We start from the raw sequence: 23,735 nt of genomic DNA on the forward strand, positions 1-23,735 counted from the left end.
CACGAGTTGGGCTAGTGGGCCTGCTGCAGTTAGGCCTGTGATGGGCTTGACTCAATAGGCTCACTGTGTGGGCTAAGCTGTGGGCTAGGTTATGGGCTAAGCTGGCCTTCTGTGGTTGAACTATGGGCTGATTGCTTGTCTGACATGCGGGCTGGGGCTTCAGATGGCACAATAGGTTGGCTGGTGTTGCTATTGTGGGCTAGCTGAGTATGGTTGCTTATCATTCTCGTGGGTTGTGGCCTCAGTTGGCCCATGCGTGCACCACTGGCCTGTTGTTAATTGGGTTGGGGCCTTAGTTGGCGCTGCTTGCTGATGGTCTTTATTGGGCTGTAGCAGGCTACTGCTAACCATGCCAAGCTTGGGGCTAATGTTGAACCCTGTCGTGTCCCAAACCTCAAGGGCCGAGACTTGTGATCCTAACACTATTGCCTTTCAGGCCATGGAATTTTGAGGCAATAAGAGGTCTGTGATGCGCTTATATGTTCTGGGCCGCACGGGTGTTACATTGATGTATTCAACGAGTCTATAGCTTTGACCGAAAGGCCTAGATAATCTTTGAAATTTTATCGTGATGGGGATAGATCATTGCAATTGTTAGTCTTCAATGAGGAATTCCTAGTAAGCGCGAGTCATCAGCTCGTGTTGACAACGTCCCTACCCTTTGTACACATCGCCAGTCGCACCTAGTGATTGAATGGTTTGGTGAAGTGTTCGGATCACAGCGACGTGGGTGGTTTGCTGCCAGCGACGTAGTGAGAAGTCCAATGAACCTTATCATTTAGAGGAAGGAGAAGTCGTAACAAGGTTTCTGTAGGTGAACCTGCGAAAGGATCATTGTCCAGCCCTGCAAGAGCAGAATGACCCTCGAACCAGTAACTCTCCACATCAGGAAGAGGCGGCCCTTGCGGTGCCCTTTCCCACCACAGTTGGCACGCGACTGCGGCCTCTCGGCAATGGATCGTCGAGCCTTCCTACAACAAATAACAAACACCGGCGCAGGACAAGCCAAGGAAACAAAACAAACGAGGGCGCCCCAACCCCCGCAACGGCAGCGATGGGCATCGCATCTTTCACTTTACGTACAAAATGACTCTCAACAATGGATATCTCAGTTCTCGTATCAATGAAGAACGTAGCGAAATGTGATATTTGGTGTGAATTGCAGAATCCCGTGAACCATCGAGTCTTTGAACGCAAGTTGCGCCCGAAGCCATTTGGCCAAGGGCACATCTGCCTAGGCATCACGCACATCGTCGCCCCCTTGCCTCGCCCCATCCATCCCCTAAATGAGGGACGAGCATGTGGGCGATGGGGTAAAACTTGGCCCCACGTGCCTGTGAGGGCGTAGTAGGCCCAAAAAAAGGGGTCCCAATGGGGGCAGTCACGGCTGGTGGTGGTTGTCAAAAACCTTCGCGTCCCGACAAGTGCCCTTCCACCAATAGGAGTGCCCCTAAGAGACCCTCTGCGATTATCCTATCTGTCTTTTAGAAAGAAAGGGCACAACACACGATGTGACCCCAGGTCAGGCAGGACTACTTGCTGAGTTTAAGCATATCAATAAGCAGAGGAAGAGAAAGTAACAAGGTTTCCCCTAGTAACGACGAGCGAATCGGGAAGAGCCCAGCTTGAGAATCGACCACCCCAAGTCCCCTGGAGGGGGTGCCAAAGAGGGTGAGAGCCCCGTCATGCCTGAACCCTGTCGCACCATGAGGCACTATCGGCGAGTCAAGTTGTTTGGGAATGCAGCCCCAATCGGGCGATAAATTCCATCCAAGCCAAACATGGGCGAAAGACGAATAGCAAATAGGGAAAGATGAAAAGGACTTTGAAAAGAGAGTCAAAGAGTGCTTGAAATTGTCAGGAGGGAAGCAGATGGGGGCCAACGATGTGCTCCGGTTAGATGTGGAATGGCTTCGCTGGTCCGCTAATCTACTAGGGCGTGGACTAGTGTGGGTTAGGGCAGAGGCCAAATCCTGCGTTGTCGATCAAGCCCATAGAAACGCCTTGTCCCTGACCATGGTTGGCAGCGCGCGCCGTCTTCAGTATGCCTTGGCACCTGCGTGCTCCCAGCGCCGGCCAATGGGCTCCCCATTCAGTCCGTCTTGAAACACGCACCAAAGAGTCTGACATGTGTGTGAGTCAGCAGGTGAGTAAACCCGCGAGGTGCAAGGAAGCTAATTGGCAGGATGCCCCTCGCACAAGGGTTGCATTGTCGACTGACCTTGATCTTTTGAGAAGGGTTCGAATGCGAGCATGCCTGTCGGGACCCGAAAGATGGTGAACTATGCCTGAGCGGGGCGAAGCCAAAGGAAAGTTTGGTGGAGGCCCATAGTGATACTAACATGGAAATTGTTCGTCTGACTTGGGTATAGGGGCAAAAGACTAGTCGAACCGCCTAGTAGCTAGTTCCCTCCGAAGTTTCCCTCAGGATAGCTGGAGCCCAGTGCAAGTTCTATCGGGTGAAGCCAATGATTAGAGGCATCGAGGGCGTAATGCCTTGGACTTATTCTCAAACTTTAAATAGGTAGGACGGTGTGGCTACTTCACTGAGCCATACCACGGAATTGTGAGCTCCAAGTGGGCCATTTTTGGTAAGTAGAACTGGTGATGCGGGATGAACAGGAAGCCGGGTTACATTGCCTAACTACGCGTTAACCCAGAACCCACAAAGGGTGTTGGTTGATTAAGACAGCAGGACGGTGGTCATGGAAGTCAAAATCTGCTAAGGAGTGTGTAACAACTCACCTGCCAATTCAACTAGCCTCGAAATTGGATGGCGCTTTAGCGCGCGACCTATACCAAGTCGTTGGGGCAAGGGCCAGGCCTCGATGAGTAGGAAGGCTAAGTGGTCGCTGCGAAACCTCGGGCGCGAGCCCAGGCGGAGCGATCGTTGGTGCGGATCTTGGTGGTAGTAGCAAATGTTCAAATGAGAACTTTGATGGCCAAAGAGGGGAAAGGTTCCATGTTAATGACACTTGCACATGGGTTAGTTGATCCTGAGAGTTGACGGGAAGCCAAACAGAGAGCTTTGTAAGTGCGAGCATTGAAAGAGAATCGGGTTAAAATTCTTGAATCAGGACATGGCGGCGAACGACAATGTTAGGGAGCCTGGAGACATCGGCGGGGGCCTCGGGAAGAGTTATCTTTTCTATTTGACAACCTACCCACCCTAGAAACAACTTAGCCTGAGATAGGGTCCAGTGGCTGGAAGAGCACCGCACATCAAATGGTGTCCGGTGCACCCTCAACGGCCCTTGAAAATCTGGAGGACCTAGTGCCTCCCACACCCAGTCATACTCATAATCGCATCAGGTCTCTAAGGTGAATAGCCTATGGTCGATGGAGCAATGTAGGCAAGGGAAGTGGGCAAAATGGATCTATAACTTCAGGAAAAGGATTGGCTCTGAGGGTTGGGTCACCGGCCCTGTTCCACCCGCAAATCGATAAATGCAAACAATTACCGTGCCTGTCTCGATCCGCCGACCGTCGGGTAAGTGGGCTCACGCGGCGCTGACGTTTTACAAGAACACTACCTAGTTGATCCTGCTAGTAGTCATATGCTTGTCTCAAAGATTAAGCCATGCATGTATAAGTACGAACTAATTCAGACTGTGAAACTGTGAATGGCTCATTAAATCAGTTATAGTTTGTTTAATGGTATCTCCTACTCAAATAATCGTAGTAATTCTAGAGCTAATACTTGCAACAAACCCTAACTTCTGGAAGCGACGCATTTATTAGATAAAAGGTCAACGCGGGCTATGTCTGATGCTCTGATGATTCATGATAACTCGACGAATATCACGGCCTTCGTGCTAGCGACGCAACATTCAAATTTTTACCCTATCAACTTTTGATGGTAGGATAGTGGCCTACTGTAATGTCTCCGACAAGCTCACCGAAAGTTGCCTGGCGTTGGTGAAGCATTGTGGCACGAGGGTGGCGTGTCATAACGGGGTATGGACGGATGGCAGGCTCAAGTGTTGGATGGCACAGGGCTGTCATGCCAAGGTAGCAGCAAGTATGCATGTTGATGCAACAGTGTGCGGTAGTGTGCAAGAGAATGGGGTTTGATGGGCGAGGAACCTACACACAAGGCAATGGTTAGCATGGCTGGCGCGCACAGATGGGGATCGACCTGATGGTGTGGGGAGGATGCCACGGGGCAGCCACGTAAGCCTAGAGATGTGGGCACGTTAGCAGGCTGAGCAGGTAAAGATGTGCAGGACACGTGGGCAATCCGTGCGCCTTGGCAGGAGGCAAGGCCAACAGGCGGTAGCAGTTGTAGCAACATAGTGGCGTGGCCCGAGCACTCCCACAATGTGCTAAGCATGTCCACACATGGCACTCCCACGAGGGCCATGCATGGCCACATGTGGGCAAGCAGGCCGAGGCAATTAAGATAGGTATCAGCCAGACAGGCCATATGGCCCACAAACGGTTGTTGCACGTGATGCATGAGGCCCTATGGTTCAGTAGTGACGGTTATGAGGCATAACCGCTTCTATTTTCTTTAGCCTATATATATGTGGCTTTTTGGGCGATTTCGGTAGCTTTTTAGAGAGAGCATAGCCCGAGCCATTTTCCTTTCTATTCTCGGATTGAATAGAACGTTGGGATTTTTCCCGTATTCTTTGTGTGTGCTTTCCTTTATTTAGTGAATTAACCTGGGAGGGTTGTTAGCTGATCTAAGTAGGTGAACTTAAAGCCATCGCAAGGTTCCTGGCCGGGATCCAGGGCTAGTCTTGTGACACCTACTATGGTGGTGATGGGTGACAAAGAATTAGGGTTCGATTCCGGAGAAAGAGCCTAAGAAATGGCTACCACATCCAAGGAAGGCAGCAAATGTGTAAATTACCCAATCCTGACACTAGGAGGTAGTGACAATAAATAACAATACCGGGCTCATTGAGTCTGGTAATTAGAATGAGTACAATCTATTTCCCTTACGAGGATCCATTGGAGGGAAAGTCTAGTGCCAGCAGCCGCGGTAATTCCAGCTCCAATAGCGTATATTTAAGTTGTTGCAGTTAAAAAGCTCGTAATTAGATTTTGAGTTGGGTTGACCGGTCCGCCTCAGGTGTGCATCGGTCATCTTGTTCTTTCTGTTGGCAATGCGCTCCTGGCCTTAACTGGTCGGGTCGTGCCTTTAGCACTATTACTTTGAAGAAATTAGAGTGCTCAAAGCAAGCCCAAGCTCTGGATACATTAGCATGGCATAGCATCATAGGATTTCGATCCTATTCTTTTGGTCTTCGGGATCGGAGTAATGATTAACAGGGACAGTTAAGGGCATTCGTATTTCATAGTCAGAGGTAAAATTCATGGATTTATGAAAGATGAATAACTGTAAAAGCATTTGCCAAGGATGTTTTCATGAATCAAGAATGAAAGTTGGGGGCTCAAAGACGATCAGATATCGTCCTAGTCTCAACCATAAACGATATTGACCAAGGATCAGCGGATGTTACTTTTAGGACTCCACTGGCACCTTATGAGAAATCAAAGTTTTTGGGTTCCAATGGAGTATGGTCGTAAGGCTGAAACTTAAAGGAATTGACAAAAGGGCACCATCAGGAGTGGAGCCTGCGGCTTAATTTGACTCAACACAAGGAAACTTACTAGGTCCAGACATAGTAAAGATTGACAGACTGAGAGCTCTTTCTTTTTTTGATCGGTCAATAAATATTGTATTGATAAAAAATGGAACTATACAAATACACTGGGCATACCCAAGCAAACACGTGAAGGACCAAATCTAATTACCCATAGCAAAGGATTCAAAATAAGTTAAAACATAAGGATACATAGCAAAAATTGTCCTGTATACTTGAGTTTTAACCTTGTTAATAATGCAATCCACCGAAAGGCTTTGGCTTTCAAAAATGAGATGATTGCAAGCTGACCATATATAATAGACTGAGCATGCAAGGGCTACACGCTTAGCCTTACTCTACCAGGACGAGTCCTAGGCCTCTTTCTTAATCCACTTCAAGGTGATGGCTAAAGTTGACATAGAGCGATGCAACCCCATCCAAGCTTTAACCTGCCCCCAAATCCTTAAGCTAACTGCACATTGAAAGAATAGGTGCTGGTGGGATTCCTCACTTACCCCACATAAGCTGCACGTTCTATCAATGTTAAGAAATCGCAAGTTATCTTTAGTTAACAATTTGGATTTAATACCCAGCCACAACGTGAAGGCATGTTTGGGAGGAACTTCCACATTCCAAACATCCCTTGTCCATATCTTACGCAGACCCTTGGGCTAAAAATAATTATAGGCATGCGATATTTTAATAGACTCACCATCTTTCCAGCTTTCAATTAACTGAACAGCAGCATCCACCGACCCTTCCTTCTGGCAAAAGGAATCCTTGATAAGAAAAATCTTCTTCAAAAGGGGGGAATCATATTTCTTAAGTAATCTACCCCATATCGATGAGTCCCCCAAGTAAACATGGTTGACCCATCTCACCCAAAGAGAGTCCTTCTTACAATGGAAGTCCCAAAGGACTTTAGCCAGCAGGGCTGAGTTCCAACAACTCAAATCCTTAAAGCCCAAGCCTCCTTCAATTTTTAGCAAACAAACCTTCTTCCACGCAACAAGAGAGTGAGACAAGTTCCAAAGAATTCACCTACAAAGCTGAATTATTCTATCAATGACCGCAGTTGGGATAGGCAGGATAGTGAGCCAAAAATAGTCCACTCCTTGAAGGATGCTCTTGATCAACTCAACTTTACCCGCATATGATAATGTCACACTCTTCCAAGCTTTAATATGGTCAGCTATCTTATCAATAAGAGGTGAATAATAGTTCACTCTAAGCTTCACAACAGCTATAGGAACGCCTAGATACCGAAAGGGCATACAGCTTTTAGAGAATCTCGTCAAATTCTGAATCACCTCCAGGTCCTACTCCTCAATGCCAGCACAGTACATCTGAGATTTAAGTTCATTCACAGATAACCCGACACTGCTCCAAATTCTGAAAGGCAGTCCAGAATAATTTTTAACTAGTCGATTTTCTTAAAAAGATTATCTATCTTTGCATTCAATGTTGTCATCGCATCAATCTCATGTACTCCAGCTATTCTTCTTGGCATAGATCTTTCAGATGACCATTGATAGTTGTTGTTGGGCATCTCTTCAAGAAGGTTATAAGCTTCATCAATCTCTTTTCCCATTAAAGATCCTCTTGCAGCTGCATCAATACTAATTCTGGTGTTATGATTTAAACCATTATAAAATGTTTGAACCACTAACCACTTTGGAAGCCCATGATGATAACATCTTCTTAACAACTCTTTAAACCGCTTCCATGTTTCATATAAATTCTCCATGTTTGCCTGCATGAAATTGGTTATATCATTCCTCATCTTTATAGTTTTCGCAGGTGGAAAGAATTTATTGAGAAATTTTTGTGCCAAATCATCCCATGCTGTAATGGACCCTGCAAGCAAAGAGTTTAACCAATGCTTAGCTTTATCTCTTAATGAAAAAGGAAATAGCCTAAGTCTAACTGCATTATTAGAGACACCATTTTGCTTAAAAGTATCACAAATCTCCAAAAAATTAGCCATGTGAGCATTGGGGTCATTGTTCGTTAACCCGCTAAACTGAACAAAGGTCTGAATCATTTGAATAATAGCTGGCTTAATCTCAAAATTATTTGCCCCTATGGTTGGTCTGGTGATGCTGGAGGGTGTTCTCTGAATAGAGGGCATAGCGTAATCCCTTAAAGCTCTAGCTTGCCCATTCATTTGCTCCACAATTTTGTCTCCCATGTTTTGTTGAGATGAACTTGTTTTTTCTTTCTCTCTTTGATTTTCCTTAACTTCTTTATTGTACGTTCAATTTCTAAATCGAGAGGAACTTCAGTCTTATCAGAATGTACCATACACCAATGTGACTTACAAAGAATAAATAGACTATCACAATGTTAAAAACTTGATTTTATTTTTTTTATTTTTTATTTTTTGAAACACTCAAAAAATGAAAATAAAAATGCAGTAAAAGAGAACATAAAGATGAAAACAAACAACTAAAAACAATTAATGTCTAAACTAATATTCCAGTTAATTAGTATTGATATTAATACCAATCCCCGACAACAACGCCAAAAACTTGTTAGGCTAATTCGCAAGCGTACGAATCGTACAAGTAATATAATGAATGAGTAGAGTGTCGATCTCACGAGGATTGGATTAATTATCAAAATTAGATTAACTTTAATATTATTTAGACTATAAAAAAAAAGATGAATTTGAATAAATTAAACTAATGAGAATTGAAATTAAACACAAATTTGAAAACAACTTAACTTGGATAAAATGAAGGCAACTAGGGTGTTTCCAATCCACTTATTAATCCGTCTTAATTTTTAATCAATTGGATTTCTATCAATTCAATGGGGTGAATATCTAAATTGATTAGCTTCTTTCCCAAGATTTACTAAGCTAATTAAATCTCAATTTGTTAACAATCAATCTATTTCCCAATAGTTATAAGAAATTGAAATTCATTTTTAAATTCCAATTAATTATCCCTCATAAGATTCAAGTATCAAATCCCTTATCAACTATCTATCTTATGAAATTTATTACTTCAACCTATTATAAAAGTCACCTCTCGATCTCAAATTAAAATACAAAATCAATTAAATGATGGTTAAATCACTTAATCGCATTAAGAACAAGTTATAAATAATTGAAATCATGGAAAGAAACCCAATCAATAAAAATCAAGAATTCATAACAAGTTTCATCTCAAACCCTAATTAAATAAAATTAGTTCATAATAAAATTAATGAAATAAAACAAAATTGAATGAAGAATGATAAAGAGAAAAGTTCCCTGTGCCGCTGCAATTGCTCGCTGCAATTGCTCGTGAGGCCTGGCTTCCGTGCGCCACTCCTGCTGCATCCCAATCCTCCCTCTGCCAAATCAATTCTCCTTTTCAATGCCTTGTTCTCACTTCTCACTGCTTTGCGTCCTCTGCCGCCCAAGTCTCCCCCCTTTATATATATATATATATATATGCAACAAATTCACACGTCACTTCCTTTAATAAATTAATATGTAATATATAACTAATATAATATGTATTATATATAAATAATATAATATTTAATATATTATTAATTATATTAATTTTAATTATATTATAATATTAATTATTTATAATATTTATTTTTAATTTATATTATAATATTAATTTATAGTATTACTTTTAAAATTAACTTTATAATATCTTTTTTTATTTTTATTTTATTTTATTTTTAACCCCAACACCAAATAGTATTCTTGTAAAATAACAAGAATTATTAGAAATTAAATATATGTAAAGGAAACTCAAAATATTAAACAATTCTAAATAAAACATGTATAAAATACTAAAAATACTACTCAATTATAATCAATAAATGTGAATAAATTCTCACATTAAGATTCTAAGCCTAATCAATAGATACTTTGGCCCTACATTAAGCACCACAACATCAATCTACTTGCACGTATCTTTCTCCCCCAACAGCCCCTGATAGCACTTAATGAATTCTGCCTCAACTTGCTGGGTAGAGGAAATAGGAGACCCATCAGCCTTCAACACAGCACGAATGAAGTTCCTTTTAGCATTTCTCCTCGCTAGGGCATGAAAGAACTCGGAATTTTTGTCACTGTTAAGCACATAGGAACTTTTGGCCTTCTGAAAATAGAAATGTCTCTCTGCTTCCGCCAATCTCCGAGCGTCTTTCTTTAAGCCAGCGACCATCCCTTGCAAGACAACATTACTCGGCTGGTTATGTAACTCCCTTTGAGCACAATCCAGGGCATTAGCTGTTATTTTAGGCCTTTCAAAAATGTGAGAGAAATGTCTGCTATTTAAGGCCTTAAGCTGCCCTTTTAGACCTTGTAATTTCTTACACAGCGTAAATTATTTAGAGCCCCTGATGGAAGACCTCCAATAAGTACCAACTAACCCCTGAAACTCCTCATGCTCAGTCCACATATTCATAAATCAGAAGGGACTTCTTCTAGGCTGAACCTCACAGAAAAGACTCACAATTGGGGCCAAGTGATCAGAGAGGCAACCTGGGGCCAAGAAATTGGCATGGGCATGCAAGCCGGCTAGCAACCAAGCATTATTAACCATAACCCTGTCCAATTTGCTCCAAACAATATTGTTAGACCATGTGAAAAAACACCCCATAGACTGGATATCTGAAAGCCCTGCATCTTGACAGCATTCAGATAAATCCCTGGTTTCACAAGGAGAGATATTAGCCTCATTACACCTCTCCCCATCATGCAGCACACTGTTGAAGTCTCTCATCACAAGCCACAACTCCTGCTAAACCGAACCCACCTCATTGATATTATTCCAGAGGGGCCTTCTAGAGACAATAGAGTGAAATCCATATATAAAGCTTAAGCAAACAGAATGCCGAGACACTTTGCAAGTGGCTTTACAGTGGATCACCTAGGAATTGATCTCAATAGGCTCAATTAAGACTTAAGCCGGATTCCAGAGCACAAGGATCCTTCCAGCCGCATGGACATCAAAATTATTCACGCATGCCCAACCCTGAAACTTCCTACTCAAAATCCAGGAAAGATTTTCTTGATTGAGTTTAATATCCAGGAGGCCCAAAACATCAATCGACTTCTGTTTAATGAGGTGTCTAACCCCATTATGCTTTAGGGGCATAGAGAAGCCCTAATATTCCAGCAAGCCATAATCATTGTGATATATGGAGGGAAGAACCCCTCCTAATATCTTTCTTTGGGATTGGAAGAAACTTCTCTGTAAGGACCCCTTCGTCCATGGGCCCTTTACCATCTTTTCTGCCTATATTTTTCCTTTCAGTATTGGCCTCCAAGCTCTCCAAATTAGACTCATTACGATTATGGGATTTCTCTTTCTTACTCCCAGCAAGCTGAATAGGGGCCTCTTTCTGCCCTTGGGCCTTACAAATTCCAGGGTGAGCCTCTTCTTGGCCTTTAATACTCTCATTTTGGGACTCCTTAGGTTCGGCTGACGGGTCAGGGTCATGAGAAGCACTCTTAACCATAGAATGAGCCTTCCCAGATTGGACTGAAGGAGCATTAGCCTTGTCTGTTGAATGGGCCTCCCCATATTGACCTAGAGGGCCCGTGATGCGTTCCTCCCTAGATTAGGTTATCGGGGCTGCAACTAGATCTTTTTTATGGGCCTCATTAGGCTGGACTGATGGGCCCAAAGTCTTAGGCATGTCTAATGCCCTCACTCTCGTATGCTGACCCGAAGAGCCGACACCCTTTGACTGATTAGTTGGGCCCACTTCCTCGGGATCACTATTCTTTCTCCCCACATCCTCTATAGATACTTTGCAACCTGCCAGAGAGTGCCCAAAAACCTTTCAAGTCGGACAAAATTTTGGTTCAAACTCATAGATGACTGACTGGCATCTAATTTTCCCCGAGGGAAATCTCATTCAAACGGATCGCACGAGCTCGCGGGAGGCATCAATTTCCACCATAACTCTAGCATAAGAGATCCTTTCCTTCGTGGTCGTAAGATGATCTATTGTTAGAGGCTTCCCAATTTTGGAACAGATCTTATAACTGAGAACAACTGAATTCCACCAATCAAGGGGCAAACGAGGGAGGTTAACCCACACTGGCATAAGACTAACATCTTTATCATCAAATTCAAAACATGAAGGCATTACTTTCAGCATCAATCGCCTCCCAAAAACAAAATAGGGTCCCTCCGCCATAACTTGATCTCTAACCATTTCATTCTCAAATCTAAATATCAGTCAGCCACTAGAATGTGCATAATAATTATATTTGACATTCCAAGAATCACAAAGCTTCAACAAAGCAATCTTACCTAGGAATCTACCAGCAAAATATCCCACAAGACAACTACCCCATGCTGCCTGAGCATCATCCATCTCTTGCTCCAGAAGATTCTCTAAGGTCTGGAGATCCAGCCCTTTCTTCTTGGCACGCTCCCCTTTGAACAGGCCCACCCATGGAGCATGGGGCCTTTCCTCCTTCCTCAGCACATCATCAATAACTTTAGTGCTCTCAGACGAGTCATCAGAAGCTGTGTCTTTGTCCCCCAGTGTCTGCGACACACTCAAAGATTCTTCTTCCCCTGCATTCGAAGCTTGGAGAGAAGCTTTCGAGGCCGCAACAGAAAGCGGGGACTTGGGGGGCCCTCCTTGGACTTTCAACCCAGAAACAGGGGACTCAATCGCAACTGGGTCCTTTAACGCAGCCTCAGAAACCCCAAAAGTTTTAAACACTTCAACTACGGTTGATGAGACATCTTTACTAACATGTTTCAATGGCTTCTTCCTACCCATAACTGGGACCAGACGTGGTAGGCGTTAAATGCTCTAACCCCTCATTGAACGAAGGACCCACAGTACAGTCGTGACCCCACAAGCGAGTTTAAGTTGCAAGGAATACACTTCCAGCTTCTGATTGACCCCCAGAATCAGGGTCCCTTACAGAAAATCAAAGATGAACTTTAGGCGGGAGACACCAAAATTCAAAGTTTAAAATCTGAAACCAGCGAATAGAGCTTAGATGAAAGGGAGATATACCTTTCTCACAAACCACTGGTACCCAAAAGAAAACCATTAGAAAACCAGTGGAAGAGGTCCCTCAAACGCTTGAGGTCAGGCCCGTTTAAACTCCACCACTGACCAGGCAGTCTAGCAAACAAAGAAGATACACGCAGCACCAGGAAAGTAAATCCACGAGAGCAGAATCCTTACCCATGAAGCAAGCCGCATCCACACTTTCAGAACCACATCAGAGCAGAGACCCACAGAAACCAGCTTCAGATGTGAAAGAAGACGGCAACGTGGAAATCTCGAGAGCGAGAAACCCATCTTGGTGAGAGTTTCTCTCTCTAATCACTTGGACTGCCTGACTGATTAAGAGATCTTTCTTGATTTTATGGGTGGTGTTGCATGGCCGTTCTTAGTTGAAGAAGCGATTTGTCTGGTTAATTCTGTTAACGAACAAAACTTCAGCCTGCTAACTAGCTATGTGGAGGTGACCCTCCACAACTAGCTTCTTAGAAGGACTATGGCCTTTCAGGCCATGAAAGTTTGAGATGATAATAGGTCTGTGATGCCCTTAGATGTTTTGAGCCACACGCGCACTACACTGATGTATTCAACGAGTCTATAACCTTGGCCGACAAGCTCGAGTAATCTTTGAAATTTCATGATGATGAGGATTGATCATTGCAATTATTGGTCTTCAACGAGGAATTCCTAGTAAGTGCGAGTTATCAGCTCATGTTGACTATGTCCCTGCCCTTTGTACACACCTCCCATCGCTCTTCTTAATTGAATGGTCCGGTTAAGTGTTTGAATCGCGGCGACGTGGGTGGTTCGCTAACGGTGATGTCGCGAGACGTTCATTGAACCTTATCATTTAGAGGAAGGAGAAGTCGTAACAAGGTTTTCGTAGGTGAACTTGAGACAGGATCATTGTTGAGCCCTGCAAGAGCAGAACGACCCGCGAACTAGTAACTCTCCACAACAGGAGAGGGTTGCCCTCGTGGTGCCCCTTCCCGCTGTGGCGGGCAAGCGACCACAGCCTCTCGAAAACAAATCGTTGGGCCTTCCCGCGACAAACAACAAACACCGATGCAAGACGCGCTAAGGAAACGAAATGAACGAGTGTGCCCTCGACCCCTGTAACGGCAGCGAGGTGGCGTCACGTCTTTCACTATACATACAAAATGACTCTTAACAATGGATATCTCGGCACTCACATCGATGAAGAACGTAGCGAAATGCAATACTTGGTGTGAATTGTAGAATCCCGTGAACCATTGAGTCTTTGAACACAAGTTGCGCTAGAAGTCATTCATCTAAGGGCATGTCTGCTTGCGCGTCACGCACGTTGTCACCCCCTCACCTCACGCCATCCATCCCCTAAATGAGGGACGGGCGACCGGGGGGGGGGGGAACTTAGCCCCCCGTGCTCGTGAGGGAGCGATCAGCCCAAAAAGAGGGATCCTGGTGGCAGCGGTCACGGCCGGTGGTGGTTGTCAAACCTTCGCGTCCCAACGAGTGCCCTTCCACCAATGAGAGTGCCCCATGTGACCCCCAGCAATCTCTATTTCTTCAGAAAGAGAGGGCGTAACACACGACACGACCCTAGGTCAGAAGGGACTACTCGCTGAGTTTAAACATATCAATAAGCGGAGGAAGAGAAACTAACCAGGTTCCCTAAGTAACGGCGAGTGAACCAGGAAGAGCCCAGCTTGAGAATCGGCGACCCCACCGTTCGAATTGTAGTATGGAGAAGCATCCTCAGCGGCAAACCGAGCCCAAGTCCTCAAGAAAGGGGCATCAGAAAGGGTGAGAGCCCTGTCGTGCCCTAACCCTGTCACACCACGAGGCGCTGTCGGCAAGTTGGGTTGTTTGGGAATGCAGCCCCAATCGGGTGGTAAAATCCGTCCAATGCTAAACATGGGCGAGAGACTGATAGCAAACAAGTACCATGAGGGAAAGATAAAAATGACTTTGAAAAAAGAGTCAAATAGTGCTTAAAATTGTCAGGTGAGAAGTAGATGGGGGCCGGCGATGCGCCTCGATCAGATGTGGAACGGTTTTGCTGGTCTACCGATCAGCTTAGGGCATGGATCAGTGCGGGTTAGGGCGGAGGCCAAAGCCTAGGCTGTTGATCAAGCCCACGGAGACGCCTTCACCCGATCGTGGTTGGCAGCGCACGGGCATGCCTCGGCACCTGCGCACTCCTGGCAATGGCGAGTGGGTTCCCTATTCAGCTCGTCTTGATACATAGACTAAGGAGTCTGACATATGTGGAAGTTAGCGGGTGAGTAAAACCCATGAGGCCCAAGAAAGCTAATTGGCGGATGCCCCCCACGCAGGGGTTGCACCGCCGATCGACCTTGATCTTCTAAGAAGGGTTCCAGTGCGAGCATGCCTGTTAGGACCCGAAACATGGTGAACTATACCTGAGCGGGGCGAAGCCAGAGGAAACTCTGGTGGAGGCCCACAAGGATACTGACGTGCAAATCGTTCTTCTGACTTGGGTATAGGGGTGAAAGACTAATCGAACCGTCAAATAGCTGGTTCCCTCCGAACTTTGCCTCAGGATAGCTGGATCCTGGCACGAGTTCTATCAAATAAAGCCAATGATTAGAGGCATCAGGGGCGCAACGCCTTTGACCTATTCTCAAACTTTGAATAGGTATGACTGCACGACAGCTTCATTGAGTCGCGCCACAGAATCGTGAGCTCCAAGTGGGCTCTTTTTGGTAAGCAGAACTGGCGATGTGGGATGAATCGGAAGCCAAGTTACGATGCCAAACTACAAGCTAACCTAGAACCCACAAAGGGTGTTAGTCGATTAACACAGCAAGATGGTGCTCATTGAAGTTGAAATCCGCTAAAGAGTATGTAACAACTCACATATCGAATCAACTAGCCCCGAAAATGGATGGCGCTTAAGCGCGGGACCTATACCCAGCCGTCAGGGCAAGGGCCAGGCCCTGATGAGTAGGAGGGCACAGCGGTCACTACGAAACCCCATGGGTTAGTCGATCCTAAGAGTCGAGGGAAGCTCGACAGAGAGCATCGCGAGCGTGAGCATTAAAAGGGAATCAAGTTAAAATTCTTGAACCATGACGTGGAGGCGGATAACAATGTTAGGGAGTCCAGAGATGTCGACAGGGGCCTCCGGATGAGTTATCTTTTCTATTTAACAGCCTGCCCACCCTAGAAATGGCTCAGCCAGAGGTAGGGTCCAGCAGTTGGAAGAGCACCTCACGTCGCATGGTGTCCGGTGTGCCCCCAGCGACCCTTGAAAATCCAGAGGACCGAGTGCCTCCCATGCCTAGTCGTACTTATAACCACATCAGGTCTCCAAGGTGAACAGCCTCTAGTCGATGGAACAATGTAGGTAAGGAAAGTCGGCAAAATGGATCCGTAACTTCGGGAAAAGGATTGGCTATGAGGGCTGGGCACGGGGATCTTAGTCCTGAACCCTTTGGTTATTGGTGGACTGCGTGAACTACTCCCGCGGCGAGAGTGGGTTGCCACGTGCCGGCCAAGGAATGGACTGGGAACGGCTCCTCGTAGGGCCTTCCCTGGGCATCGAACAGTCGACTCAGAACTGGTAAGGACAAGGGAAACCACACTTGGTTCACTCGAACAGTCGTCATCTAATTAGTGACACGCATGAATGGATTAACAAGATTCCCACTGTCCCTGTCTACTATCCAGCGAAACCACAACCAAGGGAACGGGCTTGGCAGAATCAGCGAGAAAAGAAGACCCTGTTGAGCTTGACTCTAGTCCGACTTTGTGAAATGACTTGAGAGGTGTAGGATAAGTGGGAGCCTAAAACGATGAAAGTGAAATACCACTACTTTTAACGTTATTTTACTTATTCCATGAATTGGAAGCAGAGCATTGCCCCTCCTTTTGGACCCAAGGCTCGCCCCTAGCAGGTTGATCTAGGGAGAAGACATTATCAGGTGGGGAGTTTAGCTGGGGTGGCACATCTGTTAAAAGATAACGCAGGTGTCCTAAGATGAGCTCCACGAGAACAGAAATCTCGTGTGGAATAGAAGGGTAAAAGCTTGTTTGATTCTGATTTTCAGTATGAATACGAACCATGAAAGCGTGGCCTAACGATCCTTTAGAACTTCAGGATTTGAAGCTAGAGGTGTCAAAAAAGTTACCATAGGGATAACTGACTTGTGGCAGCCAAGTGTTCATAGCGACATTGTTTTTTGATCTTTTGATGTTGACTCTTCCTATCATTATGAAGCAGAATTCACCCAAGTGTTGGATTGTTCACCCACCAATAGGGAACGTGAGCTGGGTTTAAACCATCGTGAGATAGGTTGGTTTTACCCTACTAATGATAGCATCACGATAGTAATTCAACCTAGTACGAGAGGAACAGTTGATTCGCATAATTGGTCATTGCGCTTGGTTTAAAAGACAGTAACGTGAATCTACCGTGCGTCGGATTATGAATGACCACCTCTAAGTCAAAATCCAGGCTAAAAGCGACGTGCAAGCCTGTCGCCCACTTGCCGACCCGTAGTGGGGGCCCCTAAAGGCATGTGTCGTTGGTGCATCCCCCACGGCAAACCAGCCGCACGGGCTATCGTGCAGTACAATTCCCACCAAGTGGCGGGTAGAATCCTTTGTAGATGACTTAAATACATGACGAGGTATTGTAAGTGGTAAAGTGGCCTTGCTGCCATGATCCACTACGATTCAACCCTTTGTCGCTCCGATTCGTCCCTCCCCCTACAGTCCCCCTCCTCCATCTCCTCCCTGACCGATGAGGTTTCTCGGCCCCTCCACTCCCCATGAATTTTCCCAACTCAAGTCCCCCCAAACAACTCCTCGAGTCCCTCCCTTATCCTTACCCCCGCCAATGCTAACCACCCTAACTTGGCGACCGACCACCCCTTGTCCCTGTTTTTTCCTGGCCTTCGAGAAGATTTCCTTGTCATGGCTCCTTAATTGGTTGGGGCTTGTGTGTGCATTGTCGTTTGCATATAGGGCTTCCTACCCCCCAACCCAACATCAAAGGCCTTTGGGGCCCTTTCCTACAAATGACCATGTTTTGCTCCTTAGCTCTTTCTTTCTTAATTCTATCAGTGGTGGTGCATGGCCTCCCGAACTTTCTTTAACTATGGATGGGGGTGCTAAGGCACCATGTTGTGCAGAACGGGGGCAGGTGGCAATCCTTGCCAGCCCCCACGGGCGGACGGGGGTGCCAGTGCGGGCACCCTTATCAGGTAGGCGTTGCGGGCGTGTGGCAGCGAGACCCCTGCCTCGCGTGGGCGTGCAATCGCGAGGCCCTCGCACACTCACGCAAACGGGGTTAGCCTGGCCTCTGCGCGCGCGCGAGGTCCTCTTCTTAGCATGGGCCTTGCTGGCTTGCTGCCCCCCCTCCCATTGAAACATCAAAGGCATTTGGGCACCCTTCCTAAAAACGACCACTTTTTGCAAAATGAGGTTCACGTGTTCGTCTTCCCAAGATTTTTTTTGGACTCCGGACAGCTTTCTTGATGGGATAAGATGGATTTTCGAACTTCTAAATTGTATGTTACTCACAAAAGCATCTCAAGATGTCCCCAAATGCATTGGCACAAGCTTAAATCTTCACATTTGTCATATTCGTCGAACATAAGTATAGGAATCTCCATGCACTCAATTCATCTTTGAACATTGACACTAAATTGTTCAACTCAAAACCACTTTAATAATTTTACTCGGTTCATATTTGAACGTTCACACTCACTTCTTCAACTCAAAACCAATTTAATAATTTTTGGGAATTTTTAGCCAATTATTTTATATTTTAATTATTTTTCCCTATTTGTTGTTACTTCTTTCCATCCATAACATTAAGTAAATCTAATCCCAAATATTTTTGGGAGGCATATACTAATTTTCCAAGGCAGTCCACATAATTTTCTTTATTTTTTGTAATTTACGTGATTTTTTAATAATTATTTTTTAAAATAAATTAAAATAAATACTTCCTATTCTCAAAAACTTTTTAATATTTTTTCCTAGTATTTCTTGAATTATTTCTTGGCTTCAAACAAAAAAATCACATCAAAATAGTAAGTATTTATTTTTGAAACCCCCATTATGACTCCTCAAAAATCCAGTGTTTTTTCCTGTCACTCAAAGGATTGCTCAAAATGCTATTATACCCGGGGGGGGGGGGGTAGTCAGTAGCATGGGGTTTCTAGGCATGCAGGCAAGCAACGCCCATGACATGTCATGTGCACGTCACATGGCCACGCATGGTACAGCAAAGCATGCCCAGCATGCTTAGGTGCGCGTCGGCAGCCGTGGTGGTTTACCCCCCCTTGCCACCGTAGGCGGCGATCACCCCCAGCCCCCTGCCGGAGGTGGTGGGTATCCCTCGAAATGATTGAAGCCACAATGCCAAAGGGCGGTGCGACGTCGTTGGGTAGCAAGCTGACTGGTCCGGTCCCGAAGTGGCATGCTAGGCCAACGATGTTGCCACCATCATTGGCTAACCACGTGGGTTATCTGGAAAGATTCTACTAATTTTTCAAACTGTTTCCCTAAATTTTCTATATTTTTTGTAATTTAAATGACTTTTTAATAATTATTTTCCTAAATAAATTAAAAACATATTTCTCATCCTCTTCAAATTTTTCCTAGTGTTCCTTGAATTATTTCTTGGCCTTGTGCAAAAAATTACGTCATAATAACAAATATTTATTTTTAAAACTCCCATTATGACTCCTCAAAAATCCTAATGTTTCCTCTTGCCACTCAAAGGATTGCTCAAAATGCTATAGATAGAAGGGGTTACAAACGATAGAATAGAGTGCAGGACTCAAACAGTGACTTATTAAAGCTAATTTGTAAGGTGATGTGAATAGTGATAGTGAATAGTGTATAATGAATAGTGTACATTGATTCTACAGTATATACACAGTGCCAAACAGTACTGAACAATGCTTTGTACAATTGCGCTACCGTACACTACAGGACCCCAGTAGTAATGAGAAATTTTCCTTTGGCACGTAGTGACATGAGTTATTTTGGGGAAAGCCCGCAAAGAAATGACCTTATTTTGACTTTTCTTCCTAAGCATATGTCCTTGATTCTGAAGCTTTCTCTTCATAATTGCATGCACTTGATTTTTCTGCGGGTTGACAAGGCTGTTGAGATAACATTTAATAAAGCATCCCTTAACACTGATAAAGCTGTTGGGATAGCCTTTAATAAAGCTGATGCTGATAGTGTCATATTATCTCTAACAACTTTAACTAACTGATTATTAATTAGGCTGATAGGATTCGCGTTGATCTGCCTTGAACAAAAGCTAAGCCAAAATGTTAAGGACAGGTGTTCACCAAATATCTGGCGATTCTGGGTGAACATATCTAATGTTGTAGAATAGTCTGATGGTTGAAAGGATAGCTAAATAAAATTAGGGATTAATTATATGTATTTTTTTTTTCTCTTCGAGCAATCTTGCTCTTTGTTTAAAAGGATAAGATCTGCTAGCCAAGCTCCAATTTCTGTCTCTCAGAGGATTGATGAACATCCTCAGTTAAGATAGAAAATTGTTGGTCAATGATAATAGCGAGCTCTGATGGAGTAATAGGTCTTGCTCCAAGCCTTTGTTGAAAACTTCTAGGATCTTGACCTTCTGTAAGAGTATTTGATTCATGTGCATCTGATAGTCTGATATCGGGGATCTTAAGCTTATCCCACCATCTGATCTTGATAAATCTGATAAATTGGTTGGAAGAATCTGAGGTTGTTGGAAAGGCTCTGATAGCATATGATAATTTACGTTCTTGATAATAATATAGGATGGGATGAACTAGTCGTGGGGAAAGGATTTTGTTCTGATAATACTGATAATCACCCTGTGATTCTGAAGGAAATGACCAAACTTTTCCCACCAATCGAGCCACCATTTTGGAATGGATGACTGAAAGTTGTTCTCAAAGTAAAAGATCCATGGGATTTTGTCGTATTTGTTTTGTTTGAAGAGGATGTTAGTCCATGCGGTCATATATTCCTAGTATGTGTAACCACAAGGATTGAACTTCTGGGCTGATAAAGTTAAAACTTGACAAATTTTAACTTTGATGAGGTTTATTTGATATGGGTGATTTGTGGTAATAAAGATGGATTGGGTGTGAGAAATGATGGTTTCATAGTAGGTATAGGAGGGATCATCCAATGCCGAATGATTTATCAAAGGATAATCAAGCTAATGATCAGTCAAAGGATGAGATAGAAAGGGTGATGGATCTTATGGGTAAGGCATAGAATGAGGTTCTGATGGGTTAAGCTGATGTTTTTCTGGAGAAGAAAGGTTTTGTTTCTCATAAGGCCAGCACTCTGTTGTTGGTATGTTTCCCCTATGCATGCACGAATAGCAATATTATTGATGATATCCATTGGAAGAGGAGTTTTACCTGGAGTGAGTGTCCTTGCAATCTGAAGTCTTCTTTCTTCATTTTCCTGATATACTGATGGACTGATAGGAACCTAGATTTATTTATACATGTAATAAAAACCCAGAGTACCATATTCAATTAAGAACTGATATTTGGATTCATCTAATAATGGGCCAATTGTTCAATCGCCCATCTGATATCTTTCCTGTAGGGATCTTGTGACCACCATTTTACGGGTTGATGGACTTTTTGGCAAAGTCTCCATCCATATAAACAGATTTGATGAGTCTTTACCACGAGTCGTTTGCTGTGGACTAAGCAGATCATTACCCTGGATTTGATCAGGTTGATGGTCTGTTGCCGACTGAGATGTAAAATCATTTGATAAAACCATGTTTTGTTTGTAAAAATCCTTTTTTGATAAAATCTTTTGATTATTTATAATAATAGATAAAGGAGTAAGAAAGCTTACAAAACTTTGCTAATAATGCAAAAGAAAAGATGATGTATTTTTATGATGACTGATGCAAGGATGTCTGATGAGATATGCAAGAGTGAGAATAACCTTTTGGATTGGATATTTGGTCCCAACTCCTACCCTAATGGCTTTTATAGAAGGATGAGGTAAAGGATTTCCTAGTGTATATGGAGTGGATATAGAGAAACATAAACCATTATTACACTGGTGCACCCTTGGATGCTTATATCTGATGTTAAGTTGATGATTATTTGTTGTCGTTAAAGATTCTTTGCTTTTCTCAAAACATTTTGTAGGATCTAAACCTTCTTAGATGCAGTTTATGTCTGCTTCTAAATCTAATAGGGCAACACTACTGATTGTGGAGGAATGTAGTCTGATTGTGGTATTGATATACCACTTCTGATAAGAGATCCTTCTGATAATAGTTAAGAACAAGGAATGGTCTTGTTCTTGAACCTGATATTCTAATGAGAGTTTTGTTTGGGCAATCTGAGCAAATTTTCTAATTTTTCTCTGGGATTGCTTACCAGAATCTGTTGATCTATCTTATGAAAAGGCGGCCTGATATCCTGATTATTGGTTGATCCTGAAATATCCTGTTAACTGATTTTTTTAGGATTTTGGACTGATTCTAAGACTAATTGAAAGTTAATCCTAATGGATATTTTGGGATCTAATTTTTCACTTTCTTTAATTATGTTATGCAGTCAAATGAGAAATTGTCGTTTCAAACTAGAGTCTTCAACTTGGTTTATCATTCTTAACATAACCATAATTTGATTATCCTTAATAGGACATAACTGATGGTTACAACGACAAATTTCCTTAGATGAAGTGGTAGGAGCTACTTTATCCTCTTCTTCATTTTGTGAAGATTCTAATGAGTTATTTAGACAGCTAAGGATGGCTTTTTTGTCTTTTTTTGTTAAATCTAATTTTTGTAATTTTTTATTTAATTTACAAACAGGGGCAAAATGGCCTTTCTTACCACACTTAAAGCAAGTGGGATCTAGTTTCCTATCTATTATCTTAGATTGATTTTTGGATTTTTGAAAGGTATTAGGTTTTTGATTTAAATTTTCCCTATAATATTTTTGGTATTTTTTATATTGATTTTTATTTTTCTTTTGAGGGGGTTTTTCTTTGGGATAGCCAAATTGTTCACACCAATTTCCCATTTCTTGCTGATTTGTTTTTACCTACTTACTAAATCTCTGATAGTTGCAAAATTGAAAAACTTGTTGTAGTGATAATGTTTATTAGTTCCCCATAGGTCCAATCTGCATAATTTACAGATCGTCCTGCTGTGGGTCTTTTTTCCCAAATCATGTTTTCTTTAACCATATTGGCAAAGAGAGTTGGGAGACCATTGATGAACATCTCTTTCCAGCAATCTAAACCACAATCATTGTGTTCATACAGTCTGCTAAGAAAGGTGTCTTTGTACCATTTAAAGTCTTCCAATTTTCTACAGCGCAATTTGGTTAATAATTCTTTGTTCTGGGCTACTACGTTGGTGTAAGAACATAGGAAGTGCGGGATGATAGTTTGGAGTAGGGTTTTTACTGAGTTTGGGATTAGTCTACCTTCTTGATCTAATATTGGCTGCTGATCATGGTCAATTTTGACAGAAGTAAATATTTGATGTCTTTGGTCTGATGATAACTTTTTAACCCATCAACCTTTTAAGATTCTCGTGAACATGTTGGTTAAGGTTTGGGTTGCATCTAGCTCTGATTGGCCATATTGTTTGTACAGATTGGCAACATTAGCCATTCTATTGAGGGTTCGAAGCACTTGATATCTTTCTAGGCCATCTATGTTCCATTCATAGACCCAGTTATGATGAAAGTCTACAGAAGCATGAGCTCGATGGTCAAGGTCAATGATGTCAATAGGGGTAGGTCTATTGTAGTAAGCACTGATAGGTGTAGTGTATGATCTACTTCTCTCTTTTGTGGGTATAGAAGAAATAGAATCTAGATTCCTAGATCAACTACAACTTAACCCCATAAGTAGATCATACACTACACCCATCAGTGCTTACTACGATAGACCTGCCCCTATTGTTATTATTAGCCAATCTATACCAACATGCAACCCAAATCTTAACCAATATGCATGATTTGAGGTTAATGAGCTATCATCAGAACAAAACCATCAAATTCTCTCTATTAGGGAGAACCAAAATCAACAACCAATATTCGACCATGAAGCCAAACTAATCCCAAACTCAGTTGAAACCCTACTCCAAAATACCATCCCCATAGGATTGCT

At 43.3% G+C, this 23,735-nt stretch overlaps 3 non-coding genes and 1 pseudogene across 3 annotated transcripts; all 4 read left to right on the plus strand.

The window, feature by feature from the left end:
- Window positions 1-1,088: 1,088 nt before the first annotated feature.
- On the plus strand, window positions 1,089-1,244 carry LOC127798548 (5.8S ribosomal RNA). The gene has a single exon (XR_008022413.1). It is a non-coding gene; the product is annotated as a 5.8S ribosomal RNA (ribosomal RNA).
- A 6,032-nt stretch (window positions 1,245-7,276) lies between these two features.
- LOC127798567 (small nucleolar RNA R71) lies at window positions 7,277-7,383 on the plus strand. The gene has a single exon (XR_008022431.1). It is a non-coding gene; the product is annotated as a small nucleolar RNA R71 (small nucleolar RNA).
- Window positions 7,384-13,755: 6,372 nt separating this feature from the next.
- LOC127798560 (5.8S ribosomal RNA) lies at window positions 13,756-13,911 on the plus strand. Its single transcript, XR_008022424.1, has one exon. It is a non-coding gene; the product is annotated as a 5.8S ribosomal RNA (ribosomal RNA).
- Window positions 13,912-14,169: 258 nt separating this feature from the next.
- LOC127798549 (28S ribosomal RNA) lies at window positions 14,170-17,301 on the plus strand (annotated as a pseudogene).
- Window positions 17,302-23,735: the final 6,434 nt, after the last annotated feature.

This window comes from Diospyros lotus, chromosome 3 (genome assembly GCF_014633365.1).
Source record: "Diospyros lotus cultivar Yz01 chromosome 3, ASM1463336v1, whole genome shotgun sequence".
Lineage (NCBI taxonomy): Eukaryota > Viridiplantae > Streptophyta > Magnoliopsida > Ericales > Ebenaceae > Diospyros > Diospyros lotus.